This window comes from Dama dama, chromosome 15 (assembly GCF_033118175.1).
Source record: "Dama dama isolate Ldn47 chromosome 15, ASM3311817v1, whole genome shotgun sequence".
In the NCBI taxonomy this organism is placed as follows: domain Eukaryota; kingdom Metazoa; phylum Chordata; class Mammalia; order Artiodactyla; family Cervidae; genus Dama; species Dama dama.
Genome location: NC_083695.1, coordinates 95,793,922 through 95,818,222, shown reverse-complemented (window position 1 = coordinate 95,818,222; position 24,301 = coordinate 95,793,922).

Below are 24,301 nucleotides of genomic sequence, written 5' to 3'. Positions count from 1 at the left end.
TTAAACCAGTGACAAACCACGGGTTCCTCGAGTGGAGATGAAGACCCTCCTTTCAGACAGTAGCCATGAATCCATGATCTGAGTTAACGTTTTGAGGAGATCGAGGCTCCGGGGGGACTTCCTCCCACATGGTGAGTTCCAGGGGCAGAAGGCCTCCCATGACGGCCCCTGCAGCCACAGAGGGCCTTACAGGATGAGGCTCGTTCCAGACGACCTGAAGGCTGACGACAGCAAGTAACTGGTCAGACACAGACCCTGGAAGACCTGCTTGCCAGCAGCGTTCTTGCAGTCCTTCTTTCTTGGTTCGGGGTCCCCTACCCCCATCTATCCCTCTCTAGCCGCTGCCTGCACTGTGCCAAGGGCTCCTGGTCACTGAGCAAGGGGGTGGGACGGGCTGAGCCTGCCAAAGCCTTGGTTTGTAAGGACTCACTGCTTCGTGGGTGGAGTCCTTTCTTCATGTTGAACCCGGCTAAATGATTTTCCAGCTAGCCCCAGAGGGGCTGCAGAGTGAGCTGACCCTGAGCTGCCGGCTCGCTCGCTGACCCTGCAGAGTCCTCCCGGCTCCAGCTTTGTACTGACTCATCCCCTGGGGCTGGGCCACAGCTGTCCACACCTGCATAAGGTGAGTGAAGGATGTGCTCACATCCTCAAGGAGGGCCTTAACAAGTCCTGTGACCATGTGGGTAAAGATGGGAGCTGCCAGGCAGGTGCACGGCTGCTGGGACTGGGTCCTGGACTGAGGGTCCCGGGGGCCAAGGGCCCCTTCAGGAGTCTAGAGTGAGGCCCCCCAAACGTGAGTGTACACAGGGAGAGCCTGCTGAGATGCAGATTCTGACCTGATGGGTCTTCGGTGGAGCCCGAGAGCCTGCCTTCCTAGAGATAACCGCCTGGTCACACTGAAGCTGTGGACCTGTGAGTCTCACCCCCGGCACGGGGGGCTGTGCAGTGAGGGAACCATGAGCTACTGTAGCGTTTAAATGTAAATAAATTAAAACAACAACTTGGTTCTTCCGTGTCCCTGCCACATGGCCCCCCGATTGGAGCTGCCACGCTGAGTGGTGTGGGGGCATTTCCGTCCCTAGGGACGCACTCCTGGAGAGGGCCATGCAGGTCCTGGGCTTGGTGAGAGGTGACAGGTGGAGCCGCCACGTCAGCAGCAAGGCCGTTCGCTGTATCATTCAATTATCAGAAGGGCGTCTGGATGAGCTTCATCAACAGTCAGACCAGGAGCTGTCAGAGAAAATTAAAACAGCTGCTCATTTCGTCTGAGTCCATCTTCCTCGAGAGATGATGGCAAGTTGGGAATTCTAATTGATCTCATTTCTGGCGTTTTTCACACGAGTGGACGCCGACAGTTTAACGGTGACCGGGAGGTGCTGTCCTCTCCTGGTCAACGCCAGTTGCATCCTGTGCTTCTGGTCTGGAGCAGGCGGCAGGGGTCTCTGTTGCTGGCCCAGGTCCAGGCAGAGCTTGGACCTGCTTGGATGTGACCCTGCTCCAAGAGCAAGGATGACCCCTTGCTCTCATCCTGCTCCAAGCCCACTCTCCTGAGCTGCTGCAAAGCTTGTGGCCGATAAGTCTGTCCCTGGCTTCTGTCTCCTCAAATCCATCCTCCCTGAGTTGCTCAAAATCAATAAGACCTCATCAAACTAACCTTAAAAATGTACATTACGGCCAATGTGATAAGGCAGGAAACTGAAAAAATGAGACTTATTGGACAGGAGAAAGCCAACATATTTGCAAAAGCAATACGATTGAACACTGGGACAAACTCATGAGGAATTAGTGATGATCTATTAAAGCTGCACACACACCCACACACACACACACACACACAATCCGCACGTTGGCCAGATTGTTTTGAAAGAATATCATTTCCCTCTAATTGCAATAGGGACATACATTAATACAATATAAAATATAACGTAACATAACATAACATAGAGTTCAAGCCCAAGCACCATCGTGGGGGCCCACGTCCTTCTGATCCAGGCCCAGCCCGTGGATGGTGTCAGGCTGGCTGGCCCCCGGGTGTGCCAGGCCCACGTCTTCCTGGAGTCGGGTTGCTTGGAAATGCAGCCCAAAGCAGGTGGTAAACTCCGTCTAAGGCTAATAATATAATATAACATAATATAATCAGACACAGAACTCATCACAGTGGTTCCCTGGGGTCTGGGGGGGCAGGCTCGTCTGGCAGCCTCCCCAGCCTCCACAGGACGGTGTGCACAGCTGGACCTCCATCCCCAGGTGGCATAACTCACTTGTCCCCGAATCCTTATCTCGGGGTCTGCTTCTTGGGTGCCCTGACCCTAGACATACTCTTCTCGGGCCCCCTGAGGCTTCCAGGCCCCACTCAGCAGTGCAGGCTAGCTGGACAGACTCAGCACGGACACCTGCCCATCAGTTATCCGTGCTGGTCCCCATGTGGCCCTCACCCCTCTCATGGGGGAGCCATTAGATTGTCAAGGATGAGTCACGTCATATTGGGATGTACAGGGTGGGGGACCTGGACCCAACCAACGTCTGCCTCCCATGCCCTGAGGCCATGATCCTGGACGTGGAGGTCAGCTGACAGGAGCGCTAAGAGTTGGGGATGGTTGGAGACTTGGTTCTGTCAGCTCCTCTTACCGGTGGGACACTTTGTTCCAGGGAAGGACGAGGGTCCCCGGGCCTGACTCCTGACTCCTCTGATTCCTCAGGGCTTCTGGGGCAGGAGGTGGTCAGGCCAGTGCCCTGGGCAGGGGTATAATTAGACCTGCAGCCTGGAGCAGCTAGGGCGCCTCCAAGGCCAGTGTCCTGGGAGAACACAGGGTGTTTCCCTTCCGCTTTGTCAGTCTGCTGACAGGCCTGGAGCCAGACCCATCCCCGAAGGGACTCGGCACTGAGGTGTCAGGACCAGAATGAGTCAGCTGGATTCGAGGACCTTACAAGCCAGACGTAGAGGAAGACAGATGCTGTGCGATTTCACATACACAGATCCCTCAGTTCAGTTCAATCACCCAGTCTCGTCCAACTCTTTGCAACCCCATGGACTGCAGCACACCAGGCTTCCCTGTCCATCACCAACTCCCAACTCCCAGAGCTTGCTCAAACTCATGTCCATTGAGTCGGTGATGCCATCCAACCATCTCGTCCTCTGTCGTCCCCTTCTGCCCCTGCCTTTAATCTTTCCCGGCATCAAAGCAAAGATAAATGCTTTGGAGCAATTCCCTGTGTCCTCTGAACCTGCCAGCCTTGTTCTAAACACCCTGATTCTCCCAAATTACAGTTCAGGCCCTCCTGCTCACGCCATCGCTGGGGCACTGGGAGCTGAGACGGTGATCCAGTGACTGGGGAGCCCCAGCCCGTGGCTGGGTCACCAGCAGGGGCGCTGGCTTTGGCTCACGGTGGGCTGTGACTGCTGCCTGGGAATCCTTGAATCAACGAATTAGCTAAATGATTCTTGAAAGCCAGTTATTACATTTTAATGACTTCATATCTGTGTTTTGCCGCAGAGTCTACCGACCAGGGCTGGCTGAGACCCAGAGCCTCAGCGGGACGGAATGGAATGGATTCCAGATTTGCCGGATGGCAGCTTCTGGGTATGGGGCCGCACACAGACCCAAGAGCCCAGGACCACCCACTCCCTCGAGGAACCAGGTCCAAGCCGGCAAATGAGGAGACGCCAGGCACAGCCTAAAATCCTGGAACTCTTACGAGGATGAAATGCCATCCAGTGGCATAGCCAGCCTCGAGATTACCTTCTCCCTGCCCCGCCCCTCTTTAAAATCTGTGGCCTTTCCTCCTCTTTAGAACTCCCTTCTCCAGGGTAACAGGCAGGTTTCGTGGGGTCTACCATACTGTTACCGCACAGGCATAATTTCCTAAAATTACCCACAACATGTATTGTTTCAAATAGCAGCAAGCACTTATTTTTTTTTTAAATGGGCATAAGGGAGTTGTTCTCAGGGTTCTACATTTATTGGTATATTTGGAAGCACCCCCATTTGCTCCCCCAGTCCTATCATGGCTCTGACACCCCTCCACCCACACGAAATGTCAGTGAACCAACTTCCCCCAAGAGCCTCTAGAGCTGGGACTCGGAAAACTGGGCTTCCTGGTCTTGACTCTGTGACTGTAACCACAGGCTTTGTCATGATTGCCTTTAAGGAAAAAAAAATAACATGAACCACTTTTTCCAGGAGAAGGATTAAAAAAAAAAAAAAAAAAAAAACTCTGTAGTATCTGCAGCATTATTATCAGGAATCATAAAAATGATGTGGAATGTGTGAGCTGAGAGGTGGGATTCTGAACAGCCCGTGCGTACCAGACTGCAGGGTTGATCTTGGTTTCTGCTGGCCCTGAAGCCTCCGGGGGGCCGCCGCCACGCCGGGCTGATGGCCATCTCATCGTGTGAGTGGGGAACCCGACTCCTTCCAGGGCCTGGGGCCCCGAGGGGACCTGCCTTCCCAGCGCCGGCCCCCTCCTCCCCCATGCCCAACTCCCAAGCGGGGATCTGGAGGCGAGCAGCCGGTCCCTCTTGACGCTGTCCTAGCGCCTGGATTTATTGTGTGAAATAGCTGCTGTCGGGCCGTTTTGAAATGTCAGGGAATGAGAAGAGTCTTGAATATTTATAGATGTCGGGACCCACTTTCCGGCTGCCTTAGAGAGGAAAATGTGAGACGCTGGGAGTGGAGGCAGCCTGCCTGCACTCCTCGGAGCAGGGTGCGGGCAGTGGGCTCCGGGCCAGGGCCTCCCCAGGGCCCTTCCCGGCCTCTGCCGGGGGCTAGTACCCGGACCCCGCACGGCGCAGGCCTGAAGGGTCTTTCCATCTCTCCCCCTGCCTCTCCTTCTCTCACCTTGTTCTGAACTATTGATATTTGGACAGAGCAACTTATTTGAGAAGCTAGACCAGCTCTGGACCTGGAGGGCTCGGCCTAATTCCTGGAGAAGCAGCCCCCAGCACCCCTGGAGGCACAGACCACGTCCCGGATGGCCTGAGGTGCCAAGCTTGGAGAGATGGACCCAAAGGCCAAGAGACGGCCTCGGACCTTCGAGGGCTGAGTCTCAGAGCATGCACGCAGCGCAGCGGTTGGAGCGGTCCCAGCATGTCCCCTGAATAATCACCAGGGGAAAAGGCGGGGCCACCAGGGTGTGAAGCCTCAAGAGCTCGGGGCAGCCGGGCTGGGAGAGCGGCTGGTAAGAGGCAGTTTGCTAAGAGCTTCCTCGCCCCGCACTCTGCGGTCAGGCCAGTCACTGGGCTCTCACGGGGGGGGCTTCCACAGCCAGTGGCTGGGGTGGTGGATCCGGGACCCAGCCCTGCCCACCAGCGGTGGGGGTATGCGGGGTGGGGGGCATTGCTTTCCACGGCTCACCACCTCCTCCTTGCCTTGTGGTGGGGTTACATTTCCTGCCCCCGAAGGTGTCAGGTGGACCTTGAGAACTTGCTGCGATGCTGGATTCCATGAGAAGTGGCCCCGCGTCTGGGCAGAAACTGGGGAGTGATGCGTGGTTCCCCTCGTCCTGCCAGGCAGGCTGGACCGCTGGGGGCTTCTTTGGGAGCTTCATGAGTGCAGGCCCCTCCGAAGGCATGACCTTTCTTGGGACTCCCCCAGGGCCCCCCGTACCCTGAGTTCTTTCCGCCAGCTCTGGTGGGGACACAGTGCCTCCCGTCCCCGTGTGGGGGCAGGCGCTCCCTTCCCTGGCCTTGCAGGGTCTCACCCATACGTGTGCGGGCCACTGCCGGCCGAGGCCTGCGGGTCCCCTGTGGTCCACTCTCTCTGCAGCAGGCCCCCCACCCCTGTGCCCCGTCCTGCACATCCCAGCCACCCCTCCCTCTTCTGGAGTCCCTCCTGCTCTGCTTCCCAGGAGCTGCCTCAGCTGTGAGCTGGGGAATCACAGGCTTACCTCCAGATTCTTCTCGCTCCCGGATCTCAGTTATCTGCTCCTTTCTGTACAATATCTGAAAGCAGAAACTCATACATTTTGTCGGGGTTTCTACTTTTGCAAAGAGGTCTGTTTTCATGGCAGTTAGTCCTTCATGGAGGTGGAAGAAGCCAGGTGGGATAGGTTTTTGTTATTTGGTTTATTTTTCTTTAAAAGTAATTTTTTCCCCCAGACCTATTTGATTGGTCCGTTTGCTCTTTTTTTTTTTAAATTAATTATTTTAATTGGAGGCTAATTACTTTACAATATTGTGGTGGGTTTTGCCATACATTGACATGAATCAGCCATGGGTGTACATGTGTCCCCATCCTGAACCCCCCACTTCCCTCCCCATCCCATCCCTCAGGGTCGTCCCAGTTCACCGGCCGTGATCACCCTGTCTCATGCATTGGACCTGGACTGGCGATCCATTTCACATATGATAATATACATGTTTCAATGCTGTTCTCTCAAATCATCCCACCCTCGCCTTCTCCCACCATTTGCTCTTCTTAAAGAACAGGGCTTGCCTTCTCCAGGGTAACCGCCTCCTCCTCAGCTCCCCAGCTCGGGGTCGTCTTCTCAGCGCTGACCACAGGGGCCTGGGGTTCCCTTGTCCGCTCCCCAGGTTGTCTGTGGAGCTCCTGGAGGCAGGATCCGGACTTTCCAGCCTAGGCCCACGTCGGCCGGTAGCACCTGGCAAGTGTGTGAGTGCAGAGTTTGGAGGGGCACAGGTGACGGATATAAACTGGCCTGAGGTGGAGCGGACGCTCCTGTCTTCATGCAAAGCCCCTCCCTTGCCCCGTGGGTACCGGCCGTGCTCCCAGCTGTGCTCCAGGCACCTGAATGCCCGGAGACTTTCTACCCCTCGTCCTCCTCTCAGCAAACATGGGCTCTTGGAGCATGGAGGTCCCAGGGGCATGGAGGCCCTGACCGGAAGGTGCAGCAGGCCTAGGAAGGACGGCTTCAAAAACTAAGTTAGTGGGGGGTGCTGTGACTCCTGCAGGAAGGACAGGGCCTGGCTCCGCCTCGGGTCCCCCACTGGGCGTGTCTGCCCGCGAGGCCGTGAGAATCTGAGAACTGGCCCAGGGAGCCCCGAGGCATGAGCAGGACCTGGGCCGTGGGCCTCCTGCTGGCTCAGAGTGGCAGGGCGGGGCTGCCGTCCTTGACTGTCCTGGGATAACCCCCTAGCTGGGCGCTCAGGGCTGTGAACCGAAATTCGAGGCTGTCTGGGGCTCGGGCTGGAGAAGGCCGATCACCACCACTGCCTGGAGGTGTCTCCGGGCTGCGTCCCCAGTGTGGGGCCAGGCTGCCTGGGCTTCTTAGAGTCAAGCAGCAGAATGCCGGGGGTTAGCGTCAGTGAGCTGATGAAACAGCAGCCTCGCCAGGTATCGTGCCCTCTGGGAGCCAAGTCTGCCGCCCTTGGGAGTGTTGTGCAGAGGGGATGGGTCACCCGAGTACTGCTGCGGCCTGACAAGCCAGGGGTCATTCCTGCCGGCTCACTGGGAACCCTGTGCCGTTAGCCATCTCGCTCCCCGGTGATGAGGAGGGCCTGAGACACGGAGAGGAGCACGATTTGCTCAAAGCCCGCAGTCCCTGGGAGAGAGACTGAATCCACAGCCGGGCTCACTTCCTCAGGTAAAGGAAATGCAAGGCTTTCAGGAGCTATCGAGGTCTGGCTGGTGGTCAGGGAAAAGACCCAGATGGTGCGTTAAAATGAAGAGGAGGATTTTCACCCATCCATCCATCCATCCATCTGTCCATCCATCATCTATCTAAAGCTGAGCAGGACCCTGGGGGGCCACCCTAGGGACAGATCCCCACCCACCATATTCTCTGCCTCTTGTTTATAGAAACCAGCTCTCGATTTAGCCTCCTAGGTCTCCCCAGAGTTCCAGCGAAAATTTAATCAGGAAAGAAAAAAATGTAGAGAAAGGAAAACAGTCAAGAAAGACAAAATAATAATAGTTTAGCCATAAAACAAAGTCAAGGACCTTTAGTCCCTTCTCAAGGGCTACAGATAATATTATGAACAATGTCCTTGAGTTGTTTTGCAGATATTAAAACCCCAGCAGGTTGAAAAAGTTAACTGCATGCTGACTACCACTAGGTAGACCCCAGAAGGTTGCAATCAGAGGTTGATAATGTTTACTGTCAGAATACTAACACCACCCTGCTGCCTTCGTTGCTCTTGTTCAGTTGCTCAGCAGTGTCCAGCTATTTGTGACCCCATGGACTGCAGCACGCCGGGCTTCCCTGTCCTTCACTATCTCCTGGAGTTTACTCAAACTCATGCCCATCAGGTCAGTGATGCCACCCAACCACCTCATCCTCTGTCGTGCCCTTCTCCTCTTGCCTTCAATCTTTCCCATCATCAGGGTTTTTTCCAATGAGTCGGCTCTTCACATCAGGTGGCCAAAGTATTGGAGTTTCAGCTTTAGTCCTCCTAACGAATATTCAATGTTGATTTCCTTTAGGATTGACTTTTTTGATCTCCTTGCAGTCCAAGGGACTCTTAAGAGTCTTCTCCAGGACCACAGTTTAAAAGCATCAATTGTTTGGTGCTCTGCCTTCTTTATGGTCCAACTCTCACATCCATACATGACCACTGGAAAAGCCATAGCCTTGACTAGATGGACCTTTGTTGGCAAAGTAATGTCTCTGCTTTTTAACATGCTGTCTTTGTTTGTCATAGCTTTTCTTCCAAGGAGCTGGTGTCTTTTAATTTCATGGTTGCTGCTACCGTCTGCAGTGATTTTGGAGCCTAAGAAGATAAAATCTATCACTACTTCCACTTTTTCCCCTTCTATTTTTCATGAAGTGATGGGACTGGATGTCATGATGTTTGTTTTCTGAAGTTGAGTTTCAAGCCAGCTTTTCACTCTCCCCTTTCATCCTGTTACCTTACCACCAACCAATCTGGAGGACGTCCATGAGCTGATCAGGCCCCCATGTGACCCTCTCCTTTACCTTCCCTTTAAAAGCTCTTCTCTGAAAGGGTTTGAAGTCTGGGTCTTCTGAGCATGTGTTGCCTGTTCTTCCTTGACCCCATGCTGGGTGCCTTGCAACAAATGCTGCACTTTCCTTCACCAAAGCCTGGTGTCAGCAGAGTGGCTTCACTTTGTGTGGGTGAGTGGACCCAAATTTGGTTTGATAACACCTCCATCTAATCATCCATTTAATCATCCATCCATCTATCCATTCATCTAATCATCTGTCCATCCATTCGTCCATCCCTCCTCCCTCAGAGTACTTAACTGAATGCCTGCCATATTCAGGTACTGCTCCAGAACCAGATAGTATCCAATGTACAGTAAGCCCCAGAGACAAGCTCCCTGCTCTCCCAAGCTTCTAGTGAATTTTATCTTCTCATAGGAAAATCAAAGAAAATAATGACAACAACTATCACCACTTTTATGGCTGAATGGGTTCCCCCCAAATTCATGTGTTAAAGCCTTAACCCTCAATATAATGATATTTGGGGGTGGGCCCTTTGGAGGTCCTTAGGGTAGATTGAGGTCATGAGTGTGGCATCCTCGTGATCAGACTAATGCCCTTGTAACAAGAAGAGACATAAAAGAGGTGACTTTTTCTCTGTCCTGTGAGAATCCAGCAAGAAGGGGGCCTCTGCACCCTGGGAAGAGAGTTCCCACCAGGACTTAGTGTGATGGCACCAGATCTCAGGCTTCCAGCCTCCAGAGCTGTGAGAAAACCAACTCAGAGTTTATTGTTTAAAGACACACATCTACAGCATTTTGTTATGGCAACCTGAGCCGAGACACCCACTGACAGCAAACAGGATGCCATGTGAAGGGTTTCCATGGCTTGCAGCAAAAACACTGGTCGACCAGGGAAGGCCTTTGTTCACATGGATGGATATGCATCCAAGTTTTAAATCAGATTTCAGAAAGCATCAAAGAGACAAACCCATAGCTTTTATCTAGCTAACAAGCTACGCTGAAACTATTTGCTTACCCAAAACTCTGCCCGTGTTTTTCACAAAACAGCCCGATGCACTGATGGTCCCCAGTGCTTGTGGTCATTGATTCTGCTGTGAAGGTGCCTGGGCTTCACTTCAGATCCTGTCTGACTTTCATTCATTTTTTTTTTTTTTTCCTGCCATGTCGCATGGCTGGTGGGATCTCAGTTCCCTGAACAGGGATTGAACACGGGCTCCAGCAGTGAAAGTGTCAAGTCCTAACCCCTGGACTGCCAGGGAATTCCTTTTTCTTTTTTTGGCAATTCATCTTTAAATTAGTGCATGTTTTCTTGTTTAATGGCTTCCTAGAGGAGTGATTCCCTTGTGAAAGACAGGGAAGGCTGGCGTGCTGCCATCCGTGGAGTCGCAGAGTCGGACATGATCAAGCAACTGAACAAGGAGAGGAGTGATTTTCACACGAGGAGAAAGGGGCTGAGTTTTGACACTTCTTTGGTCAAGTGAACTCTGGAGTCAAAGTGGTGACCCGTGGGGGCTTCTCCAGGAAAGGACTGTAAATCTGTCCTGCAGGTCTGAGGCTGGGGCTGGAAGGGACCCCGAAGGTCTCTTGATCCAATATCTCTTTGCAGCCACGAGGAAAGCAAGGTTTAGGGGAGAGAGAGGGGCTTCCCAGGGGTCTCTGGTACGTTGTGCTTCCTGCCTGGAACTCTACGGGGTGGAACAAGACCTGGACTCAGACCTTCAGGGCAGAAGTGGGTCTGCTGTTTCTGTCTGTCCCTAGGAGAGGAGGCCCACGCTCCTCCCAGGAAGAGGAGGAACTGCAGGAAGGCTGGTAGCTGCATGTCGGCAGCCTCTTGCTGCAGTCTTTTCTGAACCCACCTCCAGCCCGCTTCCTGGGCTCGCCTCCATGCATATGACACTGAAGAAGCAGCATCCTGGGGATCCTGAGAATGGTGCTCAGCTGCAGACTCCAGACTCCACAGGCTGCGGTGGCTGAGGGTGGGCTGTGGGGTCTTCAGCGGGTGGGCGGGTGGGTGGGGGTGGAAAGAATGATTCTTTTCTCTCCTCTTGTCTGAAATCACTTCAACAAGACATATAAGACTTTCTAAGTTTCCTTCATTACAAGGAAAAAATGACAATTCCTTAATGTTTTCCCCCTAAGTTTAGGGCTGACGATGTTGAAGTTGGAAACTGGAACATACCAGGCTCTACTGACTGGCATGTATTTCTCTGAAGTGGAGGCTCTGCTAGAAAATGTACTGCTTAGAGGAGATGGATTTTTGCAGAAAATGAAGTTAGAAGAGTGAGCTGTGTGTCATCTGTACATGGTGGTAGGCGGGGGTCCAAAATGGCCCCAGGATTAACGCCTCTGTGGTGTGTGTCTCGTCACCCCTCCCTTCGAGTGGGGAGAACCTGCGCAGATGTTGGAATCTTTTTCCCACGGTGAGGTTCAGTGCAGTACACGGCAGAGGTGGAGGGAATTTTCAGATGTGGTTAAGGTTCCTAATCAGTTGCCCTTTAGCTAATCAAGAGGGAAATCACCCTGCGCAGCCCTGACCTAATCAAGTGAGGGCTTAAAACTAAGATTTTGGAGCTGGCCTTTGAAAGGCCTGACAGCCACGTTATGAACTGCCTCTGGAGGGGCCACAGGCAAAGACCAAGAGTGTGTCCAAGGATGGCGTCTTGAGTTCAGCCTCCTGGGGTCCCGAGCAGAGGACCCTGATAACCCATGCCTGGACCCATGGAAACCAGGTGAAACGAATTCTGCATGTTGTGCTATTGTTAACTTAAAAAATTATTATTTTTTTGTTGAAGGATAACTGCTTTACAGAATTGTGTTGTTTTCTGTCAATCCCCAACATGAATCAGCCGTAGGGATACACACATCCCCCCCGTTTTGAACCTCCCTCCCATCCCCCTCTCCATCCCAGTGTTTAACTTTTTAAAATGGGCATTTTTCAGTCAGCATGATTCTCTAGAGATGGAGTCACGTTTCCGTGAGTGGGAACACTGTTCCTTTTTCCTGATGAGTGTATCACACCATGGTTTGTTTATCTGCTCATCTGCTGAGTGACATCTGGGCAGATTCCAGCTTTGACTACAAAAACATTGCTGTAATCATTCATTTTGTGTGAACATAATATTTTATTTCTTCAGGATAAATGTCTAAGACTGTGATTTCTGGGTCACATGGAGGCTTCCCTGGTGGCTCAGTCAGTAAAGAATCTACCTGTAATGCAGGAGATGGGTTCGATCCCTGGGTTGGGAAGATGTGCAGAGGGAAATGGTCCATGGGGCTGCAAGAGTTGGACAAGTCTTAGCAACTAAACCACCACCACCATGGTAGTTGCTGCTGCTGCTGCTGCTAAGTCACTTCGGTCGTGTCTGACTCTGTGCGACCCCATAGACAGCAGCCCCCCAGGTTCCCCCGTCCCTGGGATTCTCCAGGCAAGAACACTGGAGTGGGTTGCCATTTCCTTCTCCAATGCGTGAAAGTGAAAAGTGAAAGTGAACTCTCTCAGTTGTGTCTGACTCTTAGCGACTCCATGGACTGCAGCCCACCAGGCTCCTCCGTCCATGGGATTTTCCAGGCAAGAGTACTGGAGTGGGGTGCCATTGCCTTCTCCGATGGTAGTTGCAGTTTTGTTTAATAAGAAACAGCCTGTTTTCTGAGAGGCTCGGGCCTTTTCACATCCCTACCAGTGATACATGTGTGATCCAGTTCCTCTGCGCCCTTGTCAGGGTTTGGTAGTGTCACTATGCTTATGTTAGCCGTCTGATAGGTGACAGCTCATTGTGCTTTTAATTTGCATTTTCCTAATAGCTGCTGATACGACATCTTCTCACGTGCTTATTTGCTATCATGCGCTGTACCGTCTTCAGTAAAAGGACTCTTCGTGTCTGTGGCCCATCTTCTAATTGGATTATCTGGGTTGTTTTTTTTTTTTTAAATCACTGATACTCATCATTTGTTAGATACGTGGTTTGCAAATATTTTTTCCCAGCCTTATGCTTGTCTTTTGTCCTCTTAATGGTATCTTTCTCAGAGCAAAAAATTTTAATCTTGATGCAGTCAAATTCATGGATTTTTTTCTTTTCATGAATTGTGCCTTTGATGTCAAGTCTAAGAACTCTGACCAGATCTGGATCCTGAAGAATTTCTCCTATGTTTATTCTAATAGCTTTAAAGTTTTACATTTTACATTTAAGTCCATGATCCGTTTTAGTTAAATTTTGTATAAGGCATGAGACTTCAGTCTAGTATTCTTTTATAGCTCTCCCCCCTACGTGGATGTCCAAATGTTCTAGCATCATTTATTGAAAGGCTGTCTTTCCTTTGTTGAACTGCTTTTGCATTTCTATCAAAAACCGGATGAATATATTTTTGTGGGTGCCTTCCTCAGTTCTCTCTTCAGGTCCTTTGATCAGTGAGTGCACCATCCCCTTGCCAACACCACAAAGTCTTGATTGCTGTAATTGTACAATACGTCTCAAAACGGATTGACTGATTCTTCTGTTTCTCCCGCTGCACTGCATCCCCTCACCCAAATTGTTTTGGCTATTTTAGTTCCCTTGCCTTTTCAGATGCATTTTTAAATTAATTTGTTTACATCTACACAAAAACCTTCCTATAATTGTGTTGGGAATTATTTGTATATCAATTTGGGAAGAATTGACATCTTTACTATGTTGAGTCTTCATATTTATGTGCTCTAAGTAGTGTATTTCTCCTCTTATTTAAATCTACTTTGATTTATTTTCTTTTTTAAAAGAATATTTATTGATCGATTTGGCCATGCCAGGTGTTAGTTGAGACATGTGGGGTCTAGTTCCCTGATCAGGGCTTGAACCTGGGGTGCCTGCATTGAGAGCGTGGGGCCTTAGCCGCTGGACCACCAGAGAAGTACCTGATTTCCTTCCTAAGTGTTTTCAGCATACACGCGTGCACACGTTTTGATGGATTTATACCTAGGGACGTCATTGTTTTCAGTGACTGTCAGTGGTATTTTGTTTTTAGTTTTAGAGTCTGTTCACGTGATTTGAGATGTCACACATTTTGTTATAACCATCAAAGCTTGAGCAGTGGTGGCCTAGGGGCTCAGACCACTGTTTGGTGGGAAGGAAAGTTGGCTATGCTTGGTGACTAACCCAGAGGAGACTGAGACCCCCTCTGGCCAGCCTCCCCATGGCTGAGAGCCCAGAACTTCTCTCCCAGAACCTTGGACGGGTTGTCTCCTTAGCGAGCCCTCTTGGAGCTGATCAGCAGGCCATGTGGTGGGGCTGTGGGGGATCACCGTCAAGATGAGGGCGGAGCCCTGGGAGAGGCTGGTCAGAGCCCAAGGGGCTCAGGTGGGGACGGCATGTGGCACAGAGGAGAAAACTGTGAAGATGCAGGCGGGGCTGGGAGAGATGTGGTCACAGCCCTGGACCACAAGAAGCCGGAAGAGGAAGAACCCTCCTCTGGAGCCGTCAAGGGAGTGTGACCCCGCCCACACCTAGGTCTCAGACGTCTGGCCTCCAGAATGCGGGAGAAGACATTTCTGTTCTATGCACCTAGTTTGTATTAATAGCAATTTGTCATAGCAGTCCCAGGACATTGTCACGTGACTCCTGAGCCTGTCTGTCCACCCCCCATGGTTTTCATGGCGATAGCACAGTGCTGGTGGGAGCAGGTGGGCGTCGCCCACCATCCGCTGATGCACCTGTTCGTTTCCGTGCTCTGAGCACTTGCCAAGGGCCGACCAGTGGACTGTTGGCTGGGTGGGCTGGGAGGAGGGGAGAGCGACAGGCAGGAGTGAGGGGTGATGGGGAGAGGGGGCAGAAGGCTTAAGGGGAAGGGGAGAAGAAAATAAGACCCCAAAGTGGCTGCATCCTTCCAGGCCTGTGTGTCTGCCTGGAAGGGAGACAGAAACCCGGGTTTAAAGGTGGAAGGACGAGCCCTCCTCCAGGATCCCCAGCAGAGGGGCAGTGGCCTGCGTGCTCGGGGCCATCTGACACGCCATCCTGGGCCGTGCTCAAGGGCAGCAGGACGCCCGCCGCCTCCTTCTCTGAGCCGGTGGTCACTCTGTGTCCTGCCTGGGCGGCCCCACCACACCCCTGGCCTCCTGCATCCTTCTCTGAGGGCCGATTTCCCGCCACTCGTCCTTTTGAGTCATGCACGGTGGACAGCAGGGCTGCTCGTTTCTGAAGGATCTTCTCTCTTTTGTGTTTCTTTCAATCACAAGGGATTTGGGGGAGCTTTTCATCTCCAGTGAAGAAAAAACCCTCAGGAGCAACAAAAACACGCTGCCCGGAGCCTCGCTGGCCTCATTAGAGAGTTAGGGCCACAGCTCTCGTCTGCTTAATCACAAGGCCCCTCCCCTTTCCCGCATAGCATCAAGTCACTGTCGTCTCACATGTGAAAGAAACCATGGGAAACCTAGACGCATGTTGCCGTTTCTGGAGGAAACATCCTCTAATTTGGCCGGACGAACTTGAGTATTGCTCGCAACATCACAGATTCGGTGGGAAGTGGTCCAGCCCCCAGCCCCTCTCTGAACTCAGCTCTGAATCATCCCCGATTTAGGGTGATGAATCTAAATGGGGTGCAGGTGGCATGTGAAGTCCACTTTCCCTGTGAGCTGACCGGAAGCCCTTCATGCCCTGGTTCTGTGCGATGGGGCAGCTGCCCTCTTCTTTCCTGCTGACTGAGCAGCCTCGTTGGCTCCTCCGGGTCCGCGTCTCATCCTTTCCCACCTCCCTCTTCTGCTGCTGCTGCTGTCTGTACGTTGCCTGAAATGACACCTTCAGCCTCGCTTGGCCCCTGCTCCTCAGATGCCTCTGGGCATCATTCCTGTCTCTGTCCTGGAACTTTCGCACGTGCCGTGCACTTCACCTGGGCAGCATCTCACCCAGGAAGCGCCTCACCTGGGGAGCTTTTCCGTCCTCCCACTTCTGGCCAACTCCTTCCTCACCCCTCTCATCGCTGCAAACACCCGGGAACTTCCCTGCTGCTGGGGACGCCTCTCCCACGCCCTCCACCCTCATTCTCACCACATCTGGGGTTGCGAGACTCCTCGCTTCTGATCCCCGCCGGGTGAACTGTCTGGCTCCTAGCACTGCCCTGGCACATGGCGAACAGATAGACGCAGATAGACGCAGAAAGGACCGGGATATTCACAAGCTGACACATTGCGTTTATGATCCTGACACACATCGGCCCCCGGTTACAGGTGTGTGTCATTTGTCCCTTCCAGCAACAGAAATTACAGCATCATTTTGATAAAATAATCAAGGGCAAAACATAATATGAGGTTCAGGGACACTTTAAAGAAAATTATGGATTAAAAAAAGGGAAGTAACTTTTCATAAGAAGCAACAACCACTGGGGAAAAAGCTGTGTTCTTAGGAGACTGGCAAGTAATTGAGCAGTAAATTACAGCTTCCAGCTGGCGTGCATGCTTCGAGTACAAGGAACAGCCCCACATAAAGGGAGAGTTCTTTTCGGGAGAAAACTAGAAAAGCTGCAGAAACACAATTATCGCTGTGACGGTGGATGGGGTGGTGGTGGGAACGCCGGGCTCTCTGTTCTGAGGATGCTCAGAACGTGGATAAAGAGCTTCATCTGTCACAGAGCGCTGGATGCTCACCAGCAAATCTGTCTGTGTTTAAATCACACCCCTTTTATCAGTCACAGAAGCTGATTCCAGGGAAAAGCCGTTCTGACAGTTAGTAGAAGTGGAGGGTCCTTGTCCAGCCCGTGGTCTCTCTTCCGGACAGGGCAGACACTGGGGAGGGGAGGAGGGGTCCCACAAACCTACCATCCCAGGGGGACAGGGTGGGGGCATTTGGGGCTAACAGATGGCAGCCTGGAGACCCTGAGTTTCCCCACCTGTGATAAGGATAATGACAGCATCGTGAGAGGAGGGAAATGACCCTGGGACCGGTGTGGGGCTCAGAGACACCCCCCCCCCCCCCGCCCCACCTCCCCTTCCCTCCCCCACTCTCCGCCCCACCCCATCCTCCACTCTTCTCCAGCAGAGGCCCTTGGGGGCTGGGACGGCGCCCCCAAGCCCTGGACGTGGCTGTGTCCCTGCCCGAGCTGCAGGCAGCCCTGCCCTCCTCCACCCCGCAGGGTTCTGGTACCAGCGGTTCCTCTCCCTGCAGGGCCTGGGTGCTCCTGTCCTGCCCTTGGGGTGTGAGCAGCTGCGGGCATCCCGTCGGGCGTCTCCCGACAGACCCTCAGCTGGAGGAGGCGGGCCGGTCACTGCAGGGGCCACATCTGAGACTGCCCAGGGGTCACACCGAGGTCTGGCCCCGGCGCCAGACTCCTTGGAAGATTGGCGCTCTCTGCTGGCGCTGCGTCTGCTCCTGCCTCTGGCACTGTGGCTCAGCAGACCGGGGCCCAGGTGACCTCGTCGGAAGCAGCGCCTGGGACCTGAGCTGCGATGGGGCCCCAGGTGTCCCGTCCTGGGGAGCGGTCCCCCCCTCCTGTGCCATCCTCGCCCACTAGGACCCCAAGTCCGGCTTAGCAAGGGCATGCCCCAGCCCCAGAGCCCAGCACGGACTAGGTTCTCAGAAACACCAGTGATACTCTGCCTTGCATTTTACAAATGCTTAAGCTTTTGCTTCATTTCTCCTTAAAGCTAATGTCTGTGCACAATTACTTAGTATCATCTCTTGAGCCCGCTTCTGGTCATTCTAGTGGCATTTCAGTTTAGTCATGAAGTTGCTAAAGATTCAGTCCGAAAGAGAAAGAGGCCTCGATGTGGCTCTGGCTGGGGGTCCAGCAGCTCTTTTGATCCCCACCTTTGGGTGACGGGGATTCCCTGGAGTTGGGGACGGGGGACAAGAAAGTTTAGCTCTGAGAAGATAAGAAATCATAACGTCAAGCAGTGAGGGCCGGGTCGGGGGAGGACTGCAGGGTGCCCAGCAGGGAGCACCTTGAGGTGGAGGGTTTCATGGAAGGAAGCACGTGGACCTTCACCGGCAGGGCTGCGGGCAGAGCCTGTGCTGGATGCCCCCGCAGATGACCTTCCGGAATGTTCGCTGGCCTGGAGTGGGTGCAGCCGGCTGTGAGGCAGGGGGCTCGTCGGACGCCTTCCTTTGTCTTCACGTCCTCCCTCGCGCAGCGTGCTCTTTCCTGCTTTATAGGGGAGTCGAGTAACCTTCGGGGCTTCCCTGGGGGCTCAGACAGTGAAGAATCCGCCTTCAGTGTGGGAGACCTGGGCTCGATCCCTGGGTTGGGAAGATCCCCTGGAGAAGGAAATGGCAACCCACTCCAGTACTCTTGCCTGGGAAACCCCATGGACAGAGGAGCCTGGTGGGCTGCAGTCCATGGGATTGCAGAGATTCACAACTTTAGTGACTCAGCACGCACACACGCAAGTGTCCCCCTTTGCTGCCGTGATGGGCACTCACAGTTACTCATCAGCTTAACATTTCCAAGCTTCTCACAAAGGCTTGAGCCGTGTCACTCTGTTTCCTGAAAGGACATCGGCCGTCTGCCGGGGCGGCCCTTCAGTGGCAGAGGCTGCTTTCGTGGCCCCTGGGGCCCTCTGGCCGGTCCAGTCTCTCCGCCTCCCCACATGCCTCCTGCCCCCAGGCTGGCCTGGCCCTGCACGGCCGTTCTGGGGGTTTGGTGCTCACAGGAATCAGGCGCTGCCCTGCGTCCTCCTCCCGGGGCCAGGCTGGCTTGGGCCTGAGGTCCCAGGGTCCCGGGCACTGTTGGGGGTCCACAACCTCACCAGTGTCATCTGGTCCGTATCACTGTTGGGTGTGTGATGGAGAACTGTCTCCAGGGCCACGGAGAGTCCTGAGCACAGCCGCTGAAGACACAGCCTTTCTAAGGAAAGCAGGCTTCCTGGTGGGTGGATCACGAAGCTCTTTGATTTTGCTTTCTCCTGTATGGAATTGTGGGGGTCCCCCAGGGCACCACTTCCACCACCAAGAGCTCGTCTGTAGGGGAGGTACAGACTGAGTCGAATAGCATGGTCATGTAAGGGAAACTTTAAAAAGTTACAAGCTAGAAGGATAGGCGTTGACTGTTAAGAATGTTAAAAGAGAAGAAGAGAGAAGATTTCCTTCCACTTGGAAGGGAAAAGACCTACAAATAAACAGGGGAAGTAAAGTGATTTTCTCCCAGATCCCTTGGAAATGTTTTAAAGCCATGATAATACTTCACATTGCCTTTTATTTAAAAATGATCAGTTTTCAATGTTAAGTTAAACGTTGATTTGCAGGGATGATCCTGCAGTGCAAACGGCCTGGCTGTTTCAGGATAAGCACAAGCTGACAATGGCGCCTTTGTTTTAATTAAACCGGGGCCCTGGTGAGGGGTCCCCTCCTGAAGCTTCCGTCTGCAGACGCTCCGAGCTCTGGTGCATGGAAAGCATGTTCCTGGGGAGAGAGTGAAATTAACTTGTCTTCATGGGCTGGCTCAGGCTCTGTGCTTATTAGCACTGGCTCCTTCCGTCTCTGCAGCCTGTCTGGTCCTCACTCACTCGAGTCTCCGAGCACAGGAGGCCAGGTCAGAGCACCCACTGCTGCCCTGGGAGCCGACGGTGCAGACAGGGCGGGTGCCCATCACACACACGCTTCCTCTAAAACACTGCAGCCTACAGGACGCAGGACCGGCTAGCAACTCACCAGGAACAGGTCCCCAAGCCTGCGCGTGCACACTGGCCGTGGAGATGGTGACCTTGACTGCTGACCTACACCCTGAAGATGTGGCCTTGGGAAGGGCGAGGCATGGGCGTGGCTGCTGAGACTCAGCTTGGTGCCTGCGAGCAGCTTTGTTCACCGTCAGAGGAGCAAGGACTGAATTGACTTTAGTTACCCCAGGGCTTTCCCAGAACCCAGGGAACCTGGACAAATTGTGACAGAGGGAGAAGAAAAGACAAAGAAAGATAAACAGAAACCCACCACAGAAGAGCCATCCCTACCAACTTTTCCCTTTGAAGCCGAGATGCCCGTGTAAGTGTGAGATGGCTGCGATGGGAGACCAGGACTACAGGGTGGCCGGCCACTGTCCCTCAGCGACCGCACCCAGGGCAGCAAAGTCCACATCGGTGGGTCTGACACTGAGGCTGTAGGACCCAGGCGCCCCCGTGGACACCCGGCGGTGAGAAGAAGCCACGATGGACAAACAGGAGCATGGCAAGCAGGAGGCGGTCCCCCTGTGGGCCCTGCCTTCCTGCTCAGAGACTGGGGGGTGGACAGCCTTCCCCTTCCATGGCGGGGTTGGGGGTGAGGGGCAGAGGAAGCTGTACCCAGGACGGGCGATGGTGCTGCAGGCTGCCGAGGAGGCGACCAGGCTGGGGGGCGGTTCTGTGCTGTCCCCCCACCCCACCGGAAGGGCAATCAGCCAGTCGCCAGCCCTCTACTGGCCAGTGTGTGGATACAGACCACCTTGTCCTCCCCGCGGCCAGAGCGCAGAGTCCCCCCTGTACTGGTCCAGGAGCTCCCAGAAAAGACCAGTGAAATCCAGCAGGTGCTTCCTGTGTTCCCGGGGTTCCATGTGTGGTCCTCCTGACTCAGAGACTGAAGGTGCTCCAGGTAACTTTATCCTCAACTGTAGATGAAGAAACGGATGTTTTGTCCAAGGACACAGCTGGTAGAAGGCCAAGCTGGGAGCTAAGCCTCCACCAGCCTCACTCCAAAGCTGAGACGTTTCATCGGTCACTCCCGCTGTCTGTGGGCGTCCAGCAGGTGTGGTCACCTCCCGAGTCCAGTTCTCTGGGCGTAGGAGGCTCGGCCAGGGATCTGAGGCAGAATCGGTGTCAGTGTCCGCAGCACCTCTGCCATCGCTGAGGTTGTTCCTGTAATTCTGGTCCTGTTGGCTGGTTGCAAGGTGGCATTTCATGGCTCACTCCATCCAAGGGCCCGATGAGGCTTCCTTTGCTTCCTTGCATCTTTAATCATCTTTAAAGCTACTAGGTGCCTTGGGACCATGATTCCTTTACATGGATCATAATTTCAGTCCAGAAATGGCATTTCTGAGAAATATTTTCTAAGAACCCAAGAAACTCCAAGGCATGCTTGGAGGCAATAAATACAAGTAAGTAGCAATGAATCTTCCAAGCTCTCTGGGACTACTCTATGGTTCTCAGAATAATATGTTTCCTAAGACAGAAGCTTATAGAACCACTGAGGTGTTTTCCTTTCATTTGAGATCACAGTTCAGAGCTGGTTTGAATTTCTGAGTTCATTCTTCTAGCAAACCCTCAGTGGTGAGGTTTGTGGTCTTGAGAGGATTGGTTCATTTTTTATTTTAACTTTTTATTTTATGTTGGAGCATAGTTGATTAGGGCTTCCCAGGGAGTGCTAGTGATTAAGAACCTGTCTGCCAATGTAGGTTAGACATAAAAGACATGGGTTCAACCCCTGGGTCGGGAAGATCCCCTGGAGGAGGGCATGGCAACCCACTCCAGTGTTGTTGCCTGGAGAATCCCATGGACAGAGGAGCCTGGTGGGCTATGATCTACGGGGTCCAAAGAGTGGGACACGATGTGCACACACACATAGTTGATTAAGGATGTTGTGTTACTTTCAGTTGTACAACAAAGCGATTCAGTTATACACACACATATATCTATTCTTTTTTACATTCCCTTCCCAGTTATGTTGTTATATAATACTTAGCAGAGTTCCCTGGGCTGTACAGTAGGTCTTTGTTGGCCTGGTTCATTTTTGAGTGGAAGAGGAGCCGCAATAAGACAGGAAAGTGGGTGTGTTACTAGTAAGGAGGCCTTTATCTGCCCAGTGGGAAGGTCTTCAGTGGAGGGAAGGGGCCAGTCTGAATGGTGGGAGATGCATTCAGAACAGGCTGTCCCTCAGGAAAGTCGGTCTCGTGGACTGCTGTCCTCTTGTTCACTTTTACACAATCCAGCTCCGACTGTGAAAATAAGACCTCACCCCCAACCCCGTCTGTGGGCTGACTTCCGGGGACACAGCCTGCCTCTGAGATGCCCCACTTCCCACCCCTCTGCTGGCCTGTCCTTCTGGGGTCTGGTCACCACAAAGTTGCCTTCACAGAGGGGATTCCCCAAGTCAGTTCTCCAGATTTGGAACTAAAAAAGCAGAGAAATTAGAACCCAAATAACAATCAGGGAACAGCAAGAGACTGTGGGCGTTGTTTTCAAAGCTGGAATTCCGATCAGCTGGAATGCGGAACGGTGTCTTAAGGCCGGACCTTAAATGGCTCTGAAAGCAGGAAGGTGGTTGCTGGACGCTGGAGCAGCTCAAGGAAAGGATGCTCACCGGAGAACTGATTAGAGGGGATGTTTTATCTGCTCCTTACAGGAAACAGCCCTTCACAGAGAAGTGTTCACTGTCGCTTCCCGAGAGATAAAGACATTAAAGATGTCTGATACTTAAAATCATGTTTATGTTGTCTGTGAAAATGTGATGAGTATCCCTATGAAGACAGTGGGGAACTTGCCTTCCGCAAAGTTTCAGATTCAGAGCTGGGTGGGATGTGTTGCCCGGGAGACAGCTCCATCCCCACGCACAGGGTCCAGCCTGGTGACATAGCCTCGCTGCTGCGTGGTCTCCAGCTGTGGTGGAGGGTGACCTCCTGCTCCCTCCCTGCCGGGTCCTGGCCCCTGGGACTCGGGCGAGGGGCTGGCGGCTGGTCCTCCCCCACCCCAAGCCCCTAGCCGCTGCCAGCTGGCAGCTTGATTTGCTGTCTGATTTGGTCCCAGGCCAGAGTGAATCTGGGGTCAGTGCAGCCACAGGGATCAGGGAGCCATTCTGATGAAGCCTGGGGAGGCACAGCTGGGGTGGACTTGGCATCGACACGCAGATTTGCTGCCTTTCAGGGTTCTCCTTGAAGTCTTCTTTTTTCTTTTAAGCTAATTAATGAACTGATTTGACTGTGTTGGGTCTTGGTCGTGGCACATGGGGTCTCAGCGTGGCATGCGGGGTCTCGGTCGTGGCACGCAGGGTCTCGGTCGTGGCACGTGGGGTCTCGGTCGTGGCACGCAGGGTCTCGGTCATGGCATGCAGGGTCTCGGTTGTGGCATATGGGGTCTCGGTCGTGGCACTGGGGTCTCGGTCGTGGCACGCGGGGTTTTCCGTGGTGACACGAGGTCTCTCCAGTTGCAGTACACAGGTTTAGTCGCTCTGCAGCCTGTGGGATCTTAGTTCCCCAACCAGGGATCAAACCCACCTCCCCTGCATTGCAAGGTAGCTTCTCAACCACTGGACCAGCAGGGAAGCTCCTCCTTGAGGTCTTAAGTGATCAAAGTGCAAGCATCTGTGAACAAGGTGGTGAGAGCCAGTGACGAGCCTTATTTTTGGCAGGAGACAGGCGTGGCCTCTCTCTCTCTGACACCCCAGGGCACACATCGGGTCCAAGCGAGGCCATGGGGGCGTTGAGGAGCCTAGTCTGCCAGGGGCTGGGGGAGCAGGCGTCAAGGCAACACCTGGGTCATTCGTCCATTCACGCGAGCGTTGGCTGAGTCTCCCTCATGAGCAACTCTCTCTGCTAAGGGCCAAGATTATCGACAGGCTGTGGACATGCCCCCCAGCAGGCCAGGGCCTCAGAGGGTCCCCAGGCAGTGGGGTGTGAACCAGGAGGCACAGCCTGTGACACGGGCCCCGAGGGAGGCGTGAGCAGCCCAGGCGGGTGGTGGGGGGTTCCCGTCAGGTCGAACTGGGCTTGCAGAGGCTGTTGCTTCATCCTTTGCAGTGCCTCTGACAGCCCACGTCTTCCTGCCCTTTGTGGGCCCCGTGGGTCAGAGGGACTCACTTCACTTGGACAGGGGCCTCTTCCTCTCTGACCGCACCCAGCCTCCCGGGTGCCCCCAGGTCCGAGGTTCGGAGCAATGGCCTCAGCTGGGGCAGCAGTTTCCAGGGGCCCGAGGACCTGAAGGAGGCAGAGGGAACAGGGGCTCACTGAGGGTCTCAGAGGGCGATGGGGCCGAGAGAGACGGGCAGCAGCTGTGTGGTCACGGTGGGAGGGGGGCTGAGCACGGGCTCACGGGGGTGCCTGGTGTACGACAGGCAGGCGGGCCTGAGACCCCTAGGTAACCACGTCCCAGGGAAGCTATGTCCTTGCCTACAAGTGGGACTCTGGTGCCTCCTCCACAATGAGAGCGGGGAGAGGCCACTGGATTGGGGCACCTGCTGGGCCCCTGATCCTGGGAGCAGAGCTCTGGGCAGGGCGCATCCTGAGAGTGAATGATGAAGAGGCGCCCAGGGCAGGCGGGAGGCGGGCTGCAGCAGGGGAGCACACAGGACGGCAGGGCAGAGAAGAGCCCTAACCCTAACCTTACTCCTAACCCTAACACTTAACCCTAACCCTAAACCTAACCCTTAACCCTAACCCTTAACCCTATCCCTTAACCCTAACCCTAACCCAACCCTTAACTCTAACCCTCACCCTAACCCGTGGGCACCAGGACTCACACAGGGGCAGGTCAGCCCGAGACGGGGCACCGGGTGGAGACTCCGCGGCTCCTGACTTTGTCCGCCTTT